General features: G+C 43.2%; 1 long non-coding RNA gene across 1 annotated transcript; it reads right to left on the bottom strand.

Moving 5' to 3' along the window:
• Positions 1-1497: 1497 nt before the first annotated feature.
• Positions 1498-5367, bottom strand: LOC135410244 (uncharacterized). The gene is made up of 3 exons (XR_010428586.1): positions 5292-5367; positions 4214-4330; positions 1498-2411 (listed from the first exon to the last, which is right to left on the bottom strand). It is a non-coding gene; the product is annotated as an uncharacterized LOC135410244 (long non-coding RNA).
• Positions 5368-5571: the final 204 nt, after the last annotated feature.

Genomic DNA, 5571 nt, shown 5'->3' with positions numbered 1-5571 from the left:
CTTTGGTGGGGCACAGGTGATGTTGTACCAGTGCCATGAATACTCCTTGGACACTTTACATTTTTCCCTTGCCAGTAAAATGGTGGAGCAGAAGTGGCAATGCATCTCACTTCCATTTAAATCCCCTCTCTGAGAGGTATCAGTAGTACTGTGTGTTTGGATTCATGGTCTGTGCTTGGGGGGATGGGGCAGAGCACAGATGGCAGTGAGGTGGAGCACTCCATCAGAGCCTGGATGGGCTGTCTCAGCATGGTCTCTGGTGCGTGTCCCCCAGATGGCTTGGTCATCCAAGTCATCTTCTTTCCCAGCTTGTCCTCTGCCTCTGGTCCTAAATACAGCTACCTTTCTGCCCATAGGTGCCAAGGAGAAAGCACATGGGCCTGGAATATCAAGGGATGGCAGTAAGAGGCAAGGAGAGTGCTGTGTTGACTGAGGGGCTGTCCTCTGCCATGTCCCTAGGCTGCCACTGACCTCTGCTGATGCATCGCTTTCCCTGGGCAGCCACAGCAGTGGAAACCACATCAAGTACACCTCTTTGCACCCATGTCCAACAAGATATCCTGGGCCAGCTCTCCTTTTGCTATCTGTGCTCTGGCTCTAGAGGTCATTGTTGACTCAGGTTGCCATCATTATTTAAAGGATGGGGGATCGGTGTGGCATAGCCCTGTGCACAGTGCAGACCAGGGTGATGCTTTATGCTGCATAGACCTTATCAAGAAAGTGAAAGAACACATCAGCTTTCTCCAAATATCTTGATTACAGTCTGCCTTTTAAGGGTGCAGAGCTGTAAACAGACCAGAATTGTTTAGCTGGTTATTGTGTATGTTTCTTTACCATGCTATGAAAATTAGCAGCTACAAAATGTGATTATTGTTGTTTGATCATTCTAAAAATTTTGCTGTGGCAGGGGCAGGCCTCTGCATGCATTTGAGCCTGGCTGTTTGTCCACATCCTAATTACATGTTCTAATTATAAGTAATTACAAGCACAGGCATGAGCTGTTTTTCTGCCATAGATGTTCCAACAAGATTCAGACATATTGTCAACATGTTTTAGCAGTTTAATTGTAGAGCTGGAAAGCAAAGAGTTGTGAGCTTTATTCTTAGTCCTGGCACATCCCTCACATCCCCCTCACCCAGCTGTAGCTGTGTAAAGTTGGGGGGTCCAATCCAAGCTTGTCACTGAGGCTCCCTCAGCAACCTAGGAGGAGAGGCAAAGTACCTCTGCACTGCGGGTTAAGGGGGTCTGGATACTTAGCTTGGGATAGTCACTGAGCTTTTAGGTAGGCATCTCTGGTGGGATTAATGTCCCTTGCACCCACAGGTCTGGAGCAATGCTGCTGTGCCTGACCTGTGCATCACTTCTTACCTGCTTGTGCATACACTTCCTGCTGTATCCCAGCTGAGGTCTGCTCACCAGGTGGTCTCATTGACACTAACGGCATCTTAAGTAGCCCCTGAGGACACTCCCCCCACCACTCAGCACTCTCCACTCTTTCCTGCGGATATTTTTCCAAAATGCAAAAAAGGTATTTCCAAAGAGACGAAGAGTTTTGAAATTATCCACAACCTGAACGTGCCTTCCTCCAACGTAAAAACAGCATGTCAGAATATTTATTCTGATCAAAAAACGTGGAAAAAATATTTCCTGGTTTTGTCAGTGGCAGTCTGGAGTTGCCTGTGCTCCTACGCTCTGCATTGCTGGTGACTGGTGCACAGCACCGCAATCCCAAAAGGATCTACCTTCTCCCTCAGCTCAAATGAAAACCATTTTAAAATTCATTTTCATATATTTTCAAAATACATGTGTGCCACGGTATGGCAGGCATCCTGAATTAACAGCAAGGTGTCCTTTTTGTTTCATTTTGGATTTTGGAGAGCTTAGTGTTGCTTGCTTACTGCTTTGTCACAAGTCATTGTAGCAAACCTGCAGTTACCAAAATCATGGATGGCACAAGCACAGAAACTGCTTTTGTTGTGTTGGTTTGCCAACCCCAAAAAATCCTTGCTAATATTGACAAGATCCCAGCTTCTGTGGTACTGATGAGCTTTTCTACCAACATGCCCTACAAAAGGCTCAAAGACGTATAAATTATGCAGTGTACTATGATCACGTAGCTGAAATAAAAGGCAACAGTTTCTGAAAACAACCTGGATAAAACTGCACTGTGCCAGTTTCACAATGGTATAGTGAGATTTAGTGGTAATTAATTAATATTTCATACATGGCTTTCCAAACCTTGATGAAGCGTTTCCTTCTGAAATGATGGACTGATGTTCCTTGCACAACACTCTCCCGCCATCCAGAAACACACCAGGCACACCTTGGCGTGAACTCTTCCATTAAAGTTTAGTTTTCCACAGTCTACGGTACTTTATCTTTCTGTCTTGATAAGATCAGTAAATGTTTTGCTGCAGGAGAGAGGGCAACGCAGCTGTACGGAGGTTATGCACTGAATCCAAATGGGAAGGGAGAGATACAGAGTATATATAATGCATTATGTACACAGAAGGTAATCACGTACGTAGTTGTCGTGGGCAAAGAGACAATTCCAGCTCTTACTGAGCAGACATTAAGTGCAGAACACCTGCCTATTGCATCTATAAATAAAATCTCTGCGGTTCCTCCTTTCAGCCTGAGCAGCCCGAGCATGTGTTTTCTGGAGCAGCTGTCTGCTCAGGGAAAAGAGCAGAGAGTCACCCTGCGGTGGTAACTGTTTAATTTACATCGGTAACGACAGCCCTGGTGCAGGCCGTCCTCCTCGCCAACTCCCAGCGTGGTGGCGAGGGAATTCAGCTGCTAGAGCTGGAGGGAGGAGATTCCTTCCTCCTTTTGGATGCTCCCCCGCCGTGCCGAGGAGCGGAGAGGGTGCTGGCGCTGGCTGCAGCCCGCTGCTCCCTGCTATGTGCTCCTGCTCCCCAGAGCAGTTCATCCCAGCTAGGAAAATGTGTTCGCTGGGTCTCTGTCCCAAGGAGACCCCGTAGCCATGTGGTCAGAATCTTTAGCTACCCACCCTGACAGGTAAGGGGAGCCTAAAGGACGTTTTTTTCTTTGTATAAACAGCTCTTTCCTGTTTTGCTTTACAGCTCTGTGTCTCCAAAAACTGTACGAAACTTCTCATTCCCCCCACCTTGTCAGTGCAGTGCTGGAGAATCACTGTGGCTAATGAGGAGGATACTTGTCTTCCTTGTCTTTCTTTTTTATCAGACACCTCTGGGAGGGCACCAAGGAAATCTCCATTTCTAAAATAGTTTTATTTTTCTGGGACAATATATACCTATACCTGTTCCTACACTTATATCTACCTCTACACCTACACCTATACCTCTACCTACACTTATACCTATACTGATACCAAAGTCTATTTTGTCTCTAGGGTTTCTTTCTACAGTCTGTGAGGGAAATAGGAGCTCCACTTTCCAGCCTTGAACACAGTGCCTAAGCATGGCAGCTTACAGAAGGCAGAAATACCCTGGCATGCTTGTGTATGGAACTGACACATTCAGCTGTGATTCTGAGGTCACATTACTGGATCTGCCCTCATACCAGAATGGCTGGAGGGAGTAATTGATAACAAAAATAAATACCCTTGGCATTTGTAATTCTCTATAATTTCTTATCTTTTCTTCCTCTCATTCAAATTGGAAGTCATCCAAAAAGGTAACAAAATCAACCCCATCTGACTCAGATGGCCAGTTATGATCCATCAAGATTATCATTGAGTAGCGGAAATGAGCAAATTTAGAGAAGCTCTAAATATTATTGTTGACTTTTTGGACAGCAAGTTATCAATAACGCAGTATTTCACAATAATTGAGATTCATGACTGTGTAATTACTAGGCAAAAAGAGGACTGGGATTTGTGAGGAATGTGAAGATTTAAATAATTTACTTTGCCATGGGTATTAGAAGTGATTTTCTTCCCACATGTCTACATTGGAAAATACATGAATTGTGTTGAACCTGCCCCCTATAAACAAAAAGCACAACAAAACTGATTACAAAGTTTGACATTCAGACTGTACATTTTTCCTAAACTGCTAGCTTAATAAATATATACTGATTCTAAAAAATACAAGCCATGGCACACAAAATTGGAGAAGTCATTGGTGCTATGTAAACATACAGATTCATTGAATTCAGATGGTGTTATTCTGTCTTTCAGTGTAACATATACAAATAAATGCTTGATAATTTTAGAAGAACTACCTACCAAATTAATTCAAGTATTATTTTTGGTTTTTTTCCACAGGGGAAAAATCTGCCTTCAGTGGTGTAGACCTTCATTCATTCTTTCTTCAGATCTGTTTTCTGAGGGGTGTTTAATAGCCTATAGGAAAAAAAAATCACATATTTTTCTATGAGAAACAGTGTGTTTCATCAAAATAGAAATTTGCCACAGGAAGAAAGACTTCAATGAAATTGTACCCATGAAAAATGAGAAACAAGGGCTGTTTCTCCTTGTGACTGAGTCAGTGCAATACATCACAGGATGCTCCTAGACCTCTGCTGTGTGGAGAGGCCATGGGAAATACACTTTGCCTGGGGAAGAGTGCCCATCTGGGAGGACAGGAAGATGAGGGGAGTAAACTCCCAAAAGGCTTTTTGGCAGCTGGATTGGACACAGAGATTAATGTTGACTCAGATCAAAACAAAAAGTTTAACTTCAGGCCAGTGAATAAAAAAGGAAAGCTTTAGTTTTGGAATGCCAAAAATTGCTTAATTTTAACCCAAGAGTTCCAAAATGCCTTAATCATGGGTGTCCAAAATTTCTGTTCCTTCCATTCACACATTTTATTTTTCTGTGTCATTTTTGTAGGAAACAAATCCAAGGTGATAAACATCGCCTGCAACATGGAAATCCTGTGTCTTTATTCTAGTTCCTCTGTTGTTAAATGAGTTTAATAAAAGCAATTGAAGCATTTTCATTTTTTAAAATGGAAGAAATGACAAATATGAAAAGTTAACTGCTCATACTATTTTATTCCTCAAGACAGAGGATATTCTGTTACTCTAGGATGCACAAAATTCACCTTCCCAAAGCTGATAATGCCAGTTTGCTGCTGCCTTGTGTCATAGATGAGCTATGGAGCAGTTAAAACTTTACAAGTGAATCAGAAACAGTCTCTTCTTCCTCATTTACCCGCTGATGTCTTGAAGCACAGGTTTCCAGAACCTGCTTTATACAGTTCACACAGAACTGATTGTCCTCTCAGACAATACAGAAACACAGAACCATTTAGGTTGGAAAAGACCTTCCAGATCATCGAGTCCAACCTTTGACTGATCACCTTGTCAGCTAGATCATAGCACTAAGTGCCATGTCCAGTTGTTGACTGGTGGCTCCACCACCTCCCTGGGCAGCCCATTCCATTGCTTCAAATGCATGTAAGAGGTTGAAGACTCAAGTGACTTTCTTGGACTCTTCAGTTTGAATGGGATATGCTGGATCTAAAAGACCCGAAGAGGTCTCCTGAACACTACCCACACAGCTGGGCTGGGCAATGACACTCCATAGCAAGGGAATAGCCACTTGCTACTCTACAAACAGAATGTTTGAATACTCTACAA

This window comes from Pseudopipra pipra, chromosome 2 (genome assembly GCF_036250125.1).
Source record: "Pseudopipra pipra isolate bDixPip1 chromosome 2, bDixPip1.hap1, whole genome shotgun sequence".
Taxonomy (NCBI): Eukaryota; Metazoa; Chordata; class Aves; order Passeriformes; family Pipridae; genus Pseudopipra; species Pseudopipra pipra.
The sequence above is the reverse complement of the archived record's forward strand: the minus strand, read 5'-3'. Positions and strand labels throughout refer to the sequence as shown.